The sequence below is a fragment of the Melospiza melodia genome, chromosome 6, assembly GCF_035770615.1.
Source record: "Melospiza melodia melodia isolate bMelMel2 chromosome 6, bMelMel2.pri, whole genome shotgun sequence".
Taxonomy (NCBI): Eukaryota; Metazoa; Chordata; class Aves; order Passeriformes; family Passerellidae; genus Melospiza; species Melospiza melodia.
In genome coordinates, this window is record NC_086199.1 from 57,903,996 (window position 1) to 57,916,774 (window position 12,779).

Sequence of the window (12,779 nt, forward strand, 5' to 3'; positions counted from 1 at the left end):
TTTGGTGCATTTTAACTCCTTCTGAGCCTTTCTGTGCAGCTTCTTATTTGAGAAAAGTAGACTTTACACGAGGAATCACCTGAAAATCAGCTCTCCAGGGGAATTGCAAGAGTACCCAAATATCCTTGCTTTTGTTATCCCTGTTTTGGCAGCACTGCTGAAGGATGTTCTTCACATGATGCCAGTTAGAAGCAGAAGTTCATTTTTATTGGATGCTCCAGATCAACAGCTTTTCAGGTTTATTGAAGTATTTTGAAATCCTCTGAAAATATGTTGTATACCATTTGCTTTGAAGGAAGAATCTATTATAGTTTTGTACTGTCTGGTGGAAAAAAATGTTTGCATTTTCCATTTCTGAATGCACCCAGAGATTCTGTAACTAAAAAAGCTGAAGTATCGTTTTTGACTGTGTGTTTTTTGTTTTTGCAGATCTGCTGTCCAAACCAGCATGCTGTGTTATGCCAATCCAGTGCCTTGTCAGCGTGGCAGACAGCTGCAGTTAGAATACAAGGCTTTTGTGTTCCACCCACCCCCTCATCTCTCAGGTTTTATTCCACTTCTTTGAACAGTGGACACATTCCTGCCAGTCTCAGTGTTTTAATTTAATTTGGGCACAGACTATATAAAATTGAACAGATGTCTGAAAGCAGTGAAGAGAAGACCATAAAATGAAGCACATGCTCAGCTCCATTTGAACCAAGCAATGCTGTAATTTTTTTTGTCCCCATTGCCACAAAAGTCACACATGACTTGGAGGTGTGTGACAAGAGGGTCGAACATGGGAAGAAGAGGTAAGGAGACTGGAATTGGACCTAATTTTCTTTCCTATGTATTTTTGAGGTGTGTTTTCAAGACTGGGTGTTTCTTCATCTTCTACAGTTAGCAGCACTCATTTCTCTAAAGTAAAGATTATATTTCCCAAGAAATTTAAAAAAATATTAAAAAAAACCCCAGTAAAATCTCTTCCACAAAAATATTTTTCAACTCTTTCCCCTAAAAGATGACTTTATTTTCAATGGGCATGCAAAGTGCTGGTTTCCAAGAAAGTCCTGGAAATGCAGGGTGGTAGTTCCATCCAGCAGGCAAGCCAGAAATTCCATAGCACAAAATTTCACTGCCTTAAATAATCTATTAATCAGAAGATAAATTGAACAAATTAAAGTGAAATAATGACCTTTAAAAAGTGTTTTATTTTTTAATATATTTAACAGTATTTTTTAACCTTAAGGTAATGTAAAAAATAAGATCAATTACATAATTTTTTGAAAAGTTGTCATGGTTATGACATGACAGTGATATTCATATGTGATATCATGCCTTAAGATTGAGCCAATTTTTTTGCAGAAGGTTTGTCTGCATAAATGTCTTCAGTAGACATATTTTCTTACCCCTGTCTAAACTGATGAAGAAATTCATGCTCTAAAGGACTTATTAATCCTAAAAATGACCTAACAAACATTAGATTAAGTTTACAGGCTTTAAAGGTGTTGTGTTTTGAAAATAAAGGTTTTGTTTTAGGAGTCAGACTTGGCACATGATGGACAATTCTCTGGTTTTCCTCCCACCCACTTGCACCTTGATGTCTTTCGGTTGTGGTACCCTTTAGATGTAGAAAAGTGTGAAAACGGTAATACCATTATGAAGGTGGTAGGTGAAAAAATTGAGACTGAAGCTGGATTTGAAGTTGATTGTCTTAAATTCCTCAGTAGTTCACTGTCATTGATGTACAGTCTATTTTCTTATCATTCCTGCAGTAGTTAATATTGATGGAGACATATTTATCCTGTATCATAATCTTCTCTTTCATGCTGAGGACTTTAAAATTGTTCAGTTGAAGACTTTAAAAGCTTTTGTTGGAGGAGTTCGTTACATGTGCATCTGAAAAGAAAATTGAAAAAAGCACTGAAACTGAAATTTCAGAATTAAATGCATCATCTTGGAAAGCAACATAAATGGTTCCACTATCCAGCAGACTTCTACATTTGCATTTCTTTATATTCTTATATATGGTTAAAGTAACTGCCACCTTAACTTAGAATATCTGAATATGCAACCAATTATTTGCCTTTGTGTCTTATGTGGAAAATGTGAGTAGGAGGAGGATATGTGAAGTCTCAGGAAGGAAAGGGAAGATGTGTAACCATAGATGTTGGTCACTACTGCAAAAGCAGTATCAAATTATATTGGATATTCAGCCCTAGCAATTGAAAATGTCACATCTCTCTAGATGTGTTACTAGCATCTAAACACTATGCACTTTTAGATCTCCCAGAAATTTTATGAAAATGCAGGAGAAAGTTTCCTTAAATGGCACTCTTTTCAAAGAAAATATGCTTGGGAAGCTGTGGGGTGTTTTCAGTATTACATTCAGGAACAGCCACTTCATTAAGAACGGTTTTTAATATGTACATTCTCAGTTATGGGCAGTTTTTGAAATTCCCAAGCCACAGGCATGGTGGAAGGTGGCTTTTTTTCTTGTTTTTTGTTTTATTTACCAATAGCATTTACACAGTGACTACCCACTCTGTCTAGTTTCCTAGAGAGCATCTGTGGAATTTCTGGAAATCAGGAAGAAATTGCATGGAAAGCAGCTGGGAAACTGGGAAGACACTGGGAAATTTTCTAGGAAGAACTTAGTAAATTCCTGAAAGTTGGGACAGAATTCCCAGAAAACAGAGGGAGATTTAAGAAAAAAAAAAAAACAAAAAAAAAAACCACATGGAGGAAGTTACCTGTGGAGAAAGGGGAAATTTTCTGAAAAACCAAGTGATACAGCCTAGAAAGTGAAAGGTAGAAAAAGGAGGAGAGCAGCCAAAGTGAATACTTTCAACAACACGCTTAAGATTTCTAGGAAGCTGGCTGTGGATTCCCCAAAAGCACGCAAGGAAGTCTTATAAAGCAAAGGGGGAATTCCCAAAGATCTTGTGCAAAGTTATGGCCATGAGAAAAATTGTGGCAAGTGTGGAATATGTGGAAAATTTCCCAGAAAGCTGGAGATATTCCTTGAAGACAGCGGAATGATCTCCTGCAAAGAATGAGGTAAATTCCTATGGTTTGGGGTGTGGATGGGCACTCCTAGAAAGCAGAAGGGGAATTTTCCAGCAATCATGTGGGAATTTGATGGAAAACAGAGAGGAATTCCAGGCAATGACAGGTGGCAGCTCATGATACTTTTCAAAGTGAAGCAGAAAACTTGTACCAAATTCTGCAAGCTGCTGATCCCAAGCCTTACAGCAAATATGCACGAAGGCTAAAACATATTGTGTAAAAAATACTGCAAATATTTTTGTTGGAAAAATCAGATTTCCTCTCTGATAGTGAAAACGTTTTTTGAACATATGATTGCAGAGTTCAGATTAGTTTATATTAATGGATAATCAATATAGTAAATTTTTTAATAGTAATTTTTATGATTGTCTGTTTTTTGATGGAATTAATCAATTTGGAAGGAAACTAGAAGGTGGCAGCCTTGGGGTGATAACTGAAGTGAAACACAAGACTGTCAAGAAATAAGCCATTAAAAAACTTCAGGAAAAGAGTAAGTAGATATGTGATATTCTTTAAATTATTCCTAGCTTTCTTACTATCTGATGATTCTTCTCTTCCAATATCTGTTTGAGCACCAGGTCATATTTGATACACAATTTCTCTTTTCAGTTATGGAGATGTTTATTTTGAATTTTCAGGTAGTTCTTTGTGTCTCATTCATTGCCCCTGTGGCAGAAACCTAAAGCAGCATAAGTTTTGAAAACATTCAAACTCTTCTGCCAATCTGTGAAATTCAGGGCTCTTATTCTTTCATGAAAGAATAATTGAGAATTTATTTGTATGTTAGGTTGTAAAGTAACAAAATATCTTTGAAGGATATAAGCAATTTTTCTTAGGTATTTATTTGAGTTTTTATCAATAAAGTAAGGTAAAAAGAAGGAACAAAAAAGTGTTCCATTCACAAATCAGTATGAACACCACAGTGAAAATTTTTGCCTAAAGTTTTGTGGCTGACCTGACAGATAAGATTTCAGGACTTTATAATGGCAGCAGGTATTATAAATACTTCAGTAAGATGTGTAAAACAATATTTGCTGTTAGCTGCATGTGTAGAATTTTTTTCTTGGGATATTGAATTGTTTGGAAGTTTTATTTGATTGAAGTATTACAGTTTTAATTCCTAGTTGCTGAAAAGTTACATTTTACTTTGTTTCAAGGGTTGGTAATCAGGCTTTCTAAAAGCTATTTTTAAAGCATTAAATGGAAGAGGCTTTAAGCTAAATCCATACTTAGCCCTTGATTTCAAATCACTGTATTTTTGTGCATTGTAAAAATGCATATGTTTTGAAAGCTTGAGGGTTTGTTGTAGTAAACACAATACTGACAATATTTGTGGCTGGTCAATTGTCCTTTGCCCTCTGTCCATAAAACACTAAGTGCATTGGGGTTCTAGGTCATCACTACAGCTGCAGCATTGCAATTAATTATATATTGTTGTTACATTAGAAGAAACTAAACTCAGAGAGAACAAAATCATTACATTCTCCCTTTTATTAATATTAGCAGACATAGCTTGTAATGGAGCTGTGTGAGGATGGAGAACTTCAAAAAATGCTTTGTGGTAAAGGGCATTTTGCAGAAAATGAGACAGGACACATCATTCAAAGCCTTGCTTTTTGCACAAAAACTATAATTACATTCCTCTGTTTCTCCCATATGCTCATTGATTTTGAGTGTTCATACATTTAAAAACAGTTACTGATTGATATTTTATCTATTATTTATTTCATAGGATAAAAATAATCCAGTAAAGAAGAAGTAAAATATACTACATGAATGCATTTTTATAACTTTATTTTTCTTACAGATGCAATATGTGCTGCCATTTTCTTTTACTTCTCTTTCTGCACCAGCTGTGGTAATAACTCTGTTATTATTTCTTAGCTTGCAACTGCTTTGCATTATAACTTTAACTTAGTTCAGTTGTTATATGCACAGTGTATTACAGGAGGTAAAAAAGCAGAAGTGGATTGCTCCTGATACTTCCTCATAGCCCATGTTACATTTAAGGTTCAGTGAACATCAGCATTTTCATCCACCACACAGAGCCACTGCAATTCTGAACAGTCCACAACAGAATTAACCTATCCAGTCAAAACTTTAGATTTTGTAGATGGTGAAGGACTTGGAATTCTTGAAGTTTTTTGCAAAGAAATGATTAAACTCTTTGTTACAATGTAGTGCTTTTAGGAACCCTTCCTTTACCTCTTCTTCCAGAATTTATATGGCATTATGGAACGATGCCTTTTATAAGGCCTTGTTTCTTCTGGGCCCTCATCAAAACAGCAAAAACCCTTGACTGGTTTGGTATGTAAAAATGAATTTCAGGTATGAAAATATGGGCAAATTTGGTAAATACACAAGATAGACTCTAATTTTTTTGCTGGATGATCTGATTTTAACAGAACAAACCATTATGTACTTTTGCCTTTCTTACAGAATTGTGGTGAGGAATGATATTTCAAAATTTGAAATTCTTATATGACTTCCTGGAAGAAGTGAGGAAGATGTTTTTTGTTAGCCTGCCACTAGTTTAGAATAAAATGCATGGGAATTGCTCATAGGAATTAATCAAAAGATTTTAAAATGTTTCTGTCAGAATATGTTCACTGTAACTGATAGTATTTTATTTCTTACTCTCTCTTGGCAGGTATTTTTTTGCAGAGATCTAAAAGTGGAAAACATTTTTGTTAAAAGCAGTGACATCAATGAAGTAAATGAAGTGGAATTAAACATAAAGGTAAGATGAAAATTGTAGCAGTTCAGCTTCAAGAACCATTTTTAATATCCAGGTATTACTGGGAGCCCTGACTTTGATACCTATTAGTAGGTTTTGAAATGAGTTACTAAATGGTGTTATTATGGAAAAAAATCATTTGGAAGCTAAGAGCCACTGAAAAGAGTTGAAAAGAGTATTTTTTTAAATGGTAAGCACAATTCTTGGTCAATTAAAAAAAAATCCTTTAAGTAACCATACCTTGTTCATGCAGATCTACATTTGCATAGTCCCAAGCCATTAGTTACAGGAAGCCAGCAGATGTTGTGAGATGTAATTAATATTTAAATTAGGAATGTTTTCAATTTAGAGTTAATCTGTTAGTAATACAGAAAAAAAAAACTATTTAGACCATGTCTTGATTGAAATACAAGAATATTATGGGATTCTTTTGATATTAATAAATATTTGCTACCTAAACACAATGTTCCATATGCTTACATATTCTTTTGTATTGAAGAAAATAGTCTTTGATGTTTTATACGTCATGTGTTAATTGTGCATCACTAATTTCCTATTTTAGTAGTGGTTACTGTTGAAATGTAGGCATCATTTTGTACAACTGAATTGTTGGATCAGGAATTTACTGTCTGGGATAGAAGACTCCAGGATGAGAAACATTTTAGACACTGAAGTGGACAACTCAGTAATTTATAATGGATAAATCCAGACTGCAAAACTGTTTTTTGTTTCTTAGGTCTGTGTGTTTTTATATAATCTCATGGTCATTTTAAGAAACATCCTTGTGTATTTCTCTGTACCCTTCAGTTTGGGGCAGTGTGTGCCTTTTTTCCTGAAAGAAGGTAGGTAAGGCATTGATAAAATTCTGTCTTTTCCACAGGTTTTCCATCCTTTCAGTCAACTCACCTTTTCAATCAATAGAAACCACCATGGCCAGCTGTTCTTTTTCATGGCCTTGCTTTATGTACCCATTTGGAACAGCAACTAGCACATTCTGTCATCTCTCCTGCAAGGTGCAAGTACTTTTTCTATGTTCCATCCTGTGAATGAGGTCAGATCTTTCCTCACTTTGCTTGTTCCTCTCATTTTAGAGGAGAATAACTCCTGAGTGACTTTAATGGGAGAAGTGGAAAACACAGAACCAAGTCCCAAAGCTGGTGTGGCCAGCAGCAATTAAAGTGACTACAGGAAAGGAAAGGTCCATCACATAATGTGAGATTAAAAAAAACCCAGCTAAAACCAACATTTAAGTGCTTTAGACTTTCAGGCTTGAGGCAGCTAATGTTACATGTCAGGCTAAGGTTCACACCCTCCTGTTTTTGGCTGTGAGAGTCTTCCTGGATTTTTATGATTTTCTGGTTTTGGGCAGGATATGCAGACAGAAAGATGGGACAAATCCAGACGTGGTTCCTGTTGAGAGGTTCTTCCATATGGCCCACAAGTACATGGCACAGGTGCATACTGGCATGGGGCTGAGATGAAATTTTGCTAATTAATATGTATAGAAATACTTTCTTTTTCTAGCTACCTCTCAGTATCAGGACATTCCTTCCTGAACTCACTGATGTCTTCAGATATATGTATGTATTGTCTCACAGACTTTGATATGAAAAGTATAACATATAAAAGTATGCTGAAGAATTTGACTTCTCCATGTATTACACTTGAATAAGGCTTTACAAACAGGATAAAACCCTACCTTGTTTTAAAAAAAATAGCAGTTTTTCTCACCTTTTGAAATAGCCTCTTCATGGACAGTTGATGAGTAGTACCTTTTTGGTTAAGACTTCTTTTAACTCTGTGTCACTCTGGTGGTAACCTCTCTCTGGTGACATAGAGCTAATTTGTGACTTCTGATGTGATGAAGAAAAATATAAGAATCTCCAGCTAAACAGTGGGAATAAATAATAACCATTTTTTTTAGACAATTTCCATCCCAAAAATGTGACTACCTCAGAGTATGGGACTGATTAATATTTGATGGTGAAATGTAAGTTGAAAAACCCCCAACACCACAAAAGCAGGTAATGATGATGTAGCCTGCCCAATTTACATGCCTTTCAGCGCTTTTCCCTTGTCTGTTTAGGCAATGAAAACTTTGCAGTCCATAACATAAAGATTTGTAACCTTTTCTGATTTATACTGCATGCTATAACATACTTCACTCCTTATTCAACATAGCATTCATTTTTAAAATTCTGTGGAGTCGTTTCCTCAACAGTTTATACCAGCAAATTTCACAGCTTGCTCATTACAAATGGAAGCAAAAAAGAAATCCTTTTTTGGGAAGATAATTAGTACTTCCAACATTCTGATTTATTAAATACTAGTAGCATTAAATATTCTTTAAGTGAGGAGGCTGTACAGGATAGTTTCCAATTTACCAATCATGACAGAAACATAGAGTCTCATCACTGCAAGGGGCCTTGAGTTGTTTGATTTATTTCTCTGTCCAAAGGAAGAAGCAGCTGTACTGAGGTCATTTCTGATGAATATTTGTGCAAAGTGTACCTAAAGACCTCCAGTAATGGAGACTCCATAATCTTCCCAGGCACTCTATTCTGATGCTTCATTATCCTCCTAGAAATTTTTCCTGCTGTCTGCCCTGAACCTTCAATTTGACAATCAGCTTAAACTTATACCTGCAGGCCATGATCTAATCACTTTTTTCATTATAAAGTTCCAGTTAACTCACCTGCAGCCACATAATTGCTCTCGCTGACCTAAGGGAGGTGGTGGAATCCTGTGCATGGGAAAAGGAAAAGGGTGCAACTGCAATTCACATTTTCAGACTATTATTTCCTCCCCCATCCAGCACAGATATCAAGAACAGGTAGGCATCCTCCTATTGCCAGCAATCTGTTATTTCACTTCTCTCTCAGTCTCTTGTTCCTTAAAGAGGACAGACAACTGCAAAACATGCCTTGACACAGCCTCCCACTTTGACAACAAACGAGTTACACTTGTTTTCTGAGAAGCATTTTTTTAAGGACCTGTGCAATGCTCCTGTGATATTTTCATGTATTAAATTATTACATTAAACTCAATAATTTGGATTGCAAAATAATTTAAGGGAAACAGTATCAAAATCCTTACTAAAATAAAAATATGTGACATTTTATGTTCCTCTTGTAACCCCAAAGCCTGTCAGCCTGTGCTCATGGAGATTTGCTCCTGACAGGTTCATAATATCTGTTATTCACCTCTTTGTTCTCTTCTAGGTGCCTTTTAATTCCAGTATTTTCCTGGGAGTTAATGGGATACTTCTATAATTCTTTGATGCCAGCTTTTTTACTCTCTTACAGATAGATACCTGAAAATACAGTTTTCAAGTATTTTATCTGCCTTCCACTAATGGTTCTTGAAGAGCTAATAGCTCTGAAAAGTCTTGTCACTTTTAAAGTACTCCAGAATGAATTTTATCGGTTATGGCTGATTTTAAAATTTCCAACTCAAGTACATGCTAACCTTTCTCTGCTCTGTAAAAGACTGAGGTCTTGCCCCTTTGTCATTGATATTGATTGGACTATCCACTGCTTGCACTTGACATTTTGGTTAAAATTGATGCAAGAAGACATTAAATACATTTGCCTTCTAAGCATCATCAATCAGTTGCGTTCTTGGTTGAATACAGCGCCAATGTCTTTATTCACTGTCTTCCCACCCCTCATATTCTTGTAGATGATTTCATTTTGAGTTACATCCCTTGCCTAGCTGCTTCTCATTTTTTCTTTCTGATTTTGCCCCTCTATGCTTATGTTTTCCTTTTGGTCTTATTTGCATTTTTTGTATCATCCCCTTTTCTGTATAAGACTCACAGAAATTCAAAATTTAATCAGACTGGTTTAGTAGTAAAGAAAAGGTTATTATTTCAGTTTGTGGTTTTGCTTTTGTTGCATACATCTGAGTTCTTTTCTAACCTAAAATTTTGTACATGGACGTGTGGATACAGACACAGTTTCACACCCTCCTCCTTTCTGGATTTTCTTAGACTGATTTTTCTATTCACTTTATTTTCAGGAAATTACTAATTTCCTGAGTTGGTAATTTTATTTTGTGTAGGATATATATTAAGGATGTAAATGTATATAAACTTTAAGTTTTCCCAGTATGTTAGTGGCATGAATTATTGATAGTTTAAAAAGTTATAGAAATGATTGATTAAAAATGAGTCCCTACAGCAGGTTTGGCAATATTATTGGTTAGAATTTCCTGTAAAATCATATTTACCATTTGTAGTATTATCAAACTATTAAGTTAATAATTTCAAGGTCCTTGTCATAATAAATAGATATTTGAAGCTTGGTGACATAAGACATAAAAAAATCTGAGATCACAGTTCAACAGGCTTTCTTGATTTGGTGGGACAACACCAAGAAAAATATTCACTGTCGATCTCCCCTTCCATTGTGTGAAAGTTCTTATATTTTCTTCCTTACTGGGACTAAGTATCACTTCTTTTGATTCTGGAATTAAAACCCATACATCTTGATGTGAACTCAACCCATGATGCAGCAGATAAAATCTCACTGAGATGGCCCCAAACCAAGGTCTTACTGACATGGACTGAAATCATATAAAGTGAGTAGTGAATGGGTTCTAATTTGTGAATTTTAATCAAGGACTGAAGTAGAAGGTTTGAAAATTTTTATTTGAGAGTATTTTGGCACAGATTTTGTTAATCATCTGATATGATCAAGAAAACAGAGGCTTCATGTTTTGCAAAAACCCTGTGTTTTTATGTGCTACCCTTATGTCTGGTAGAAAACCAAGTTCATGAGGTGTCTTGCAGTACTTAAAGTCAGTGTGTTATGAATGCTGCTTTAATAACTTACTGTGGAGAAGAAGAGTACTGAGTTTAATCACACTGCTAATGTCACAATGTCACCACCCCCTTAACAGCTAAATGATAAAAGTGAGGACACATCAGCATGAATTGTTAAGGCCTGTACATTATTCATTTAAACATCTGCTGTTGGTTCCTCTTTACATATGGGAATAAATTATACCACATCAGCACATTCTTCGTGCTTTGTGTTTAAGCATTTAAAAGTTTTTTTTTTCTATTATTAATACTATTTTTTCTGCTTGGTTGGCAGCCCATGAAGTTATCAGTGCCTGTGACTACAGCCAACAGTGTGACATTTGAAGCACAGGTGTCATTATGTACATGCTGTAAGTAGCTTGTAAAAGTAATATAAAATGTACAGACCCATTTATAATACAAGTACTTACAATTTTGCACTGAAATAAAAAATAAGCCTGTGTGCTAAATCTTCAAAAAGAGTGAACTTTTATAATTGCTTGTATGTAAGCAATAAAAATTTCTATGCAAAATAAGGTAAAAGATAGAGTTCAGGATTAAAAACTGAGTATTTGATTTATGGACCACTAAACAGTCTGGAAATAACAGAATATTGCAGTGAAACACCATATAATCAAACTGAGAGTTTAACCTCTCTTTTTCATTGTTGTGTGGCTCTATAAATGAGGACTGAGTAGTTGATTTACAGATTACTGGTAAAATTCTGACGTGGATTGCACAAAATGTGCAATTAGGGTAAAGGCTTTTCTTGTCCACCTCTGACTGTGGTAATTCTGGAACTGAGATGTTCCAGGGCTGCCAGGTCTCCTTGTACAGGTAAACTGTGTGTCTTGGAAGTTTATTAGTTTGCTGGTGTAAGAGGAAGCAATGAAACTTTACATTTGTAAGACTACACGGATATTTATATTGAAGTCTTTCATAATTTAGAGCATTTCTTTTGGCTGCAAAGTGATTATTCCTCTCTGAAAAATCTTAACCCACCTACACTAGCTAAAAAATATGAAAAGGTACTCCATTAATTGAAAATGAATTCTTGTAAAGGATGTACATTACTGTGCATATGATGCAACCAAAAAGTCACATTTTTTTCAGGGATGTTTTCCTGTCATAGTGCATTTACATGCTTTTTCTCTCCACTTTGTGTTTTTCTTCTTTCAGCTGCCACCGATAATGCTTTGATGCCAATGTTTTAGAGCACCACAACCATGATTACATTGGTTATTATTTCTGTTCTGTGATTGTTTTGCTTCTGTTGCATACATCTAGGCTCTTTTACAACCTAAGACTTTGTACATGGACATGTGGATACAAACAGAGTTTCACAACCTACTCTTTTCTGGATTTTCTTCGTTTGATTATTCTTTTCACTTTATTTTGGTACCTCAGCTTCTTTTCTGTACAATTAGCTCACTTTTCTTCTTGTGACAGCGCAATGAACTGCTCATAGCTTTATTACCTTTGTTTTTATTCTTTTTTTTGTTTCTAAAATCCATGTGCAGAATTTATGCTGATACAGATTGAGTTTTATTGTACTTAATGATATTAGTGTCTGCATCATAGCACTAGGATTTGTAAAACATAGTAGAGTATATTACAAAATGTTTGGCAGGACTGGGGTGATTTGACTGGCTAATAAGAATCCAGAGCTGTGCCTGCAATCAGCACAATTCACAGCTCAGAACTTGTAAAATTCAGAGCAGTGAACTGTGTTGATTGCAGCTGGAGCTTAGAACTTCTGACCTTCTTCCTTAATTAGCAATATAAATATTTCTTAAAATTAGCATTTTGTAATCACAACAGTGTCAGAACAAAGTAGCATTAATTCACCCCTTGTTGTGTTGACTACCCAAGAATGAAAACACCGTGTATAAATTAATAGAATGCAATTCACACTCCTTTTTATTGCTTAATTTGAAAACAGTAATACAAGAGCCACAAGATCATCTTCTGATTTTAATTCTGCCTTTGCAAATTGCTTTTCTTCCCACCCTGAATAATGACTCATGCTCCTGGTGCTCCTCTAATGGGCTTAAGGATACTGTTAGTGGCATTATTGCCACTAGTGCCACTTTAACCCTTCCTGGCTCCAGCCAATGCTTCCCTGCTAAATCCCTGGCTGCCCTGGCTCCCTTGTCCATACAAATGGAATATTCCATCTTGGTGCCCTGG

The 12,779-nt window shown here is 35.2% G+C and overlaps 1 long non-coding RNA gene across 1 annotated transcript in view; it reads left to right on the plus strand.

Moving 5' to 3' along the window:
• Positions 1-12,779, plus strand: part of LOC134419396 (uncharacterized) — a 313,894-nt gene that overhangs the window by 14,872 nt on the left and 286,243 nt on the right. Inside the window, exons 3-8 of the long non-coding RNA XR_010028034.1 lie at positions 430-791; positions 3,450-3,538; positions 4,856-4,906; positions 5,699-5,788; positions 6,666-8,618; positions 10,885-10,960. This is a non-coding gene — a long non-coding RNA (uncharacterized LOC134419396). The remainder of the gene's footprint in view (positions 1-429; positions 792-3,449; positions 3,539-4,855; positions 4,907-5,698; positions 5,789-6,665; positions 8,619-10,884; positions 10,961-12,779) is intronic.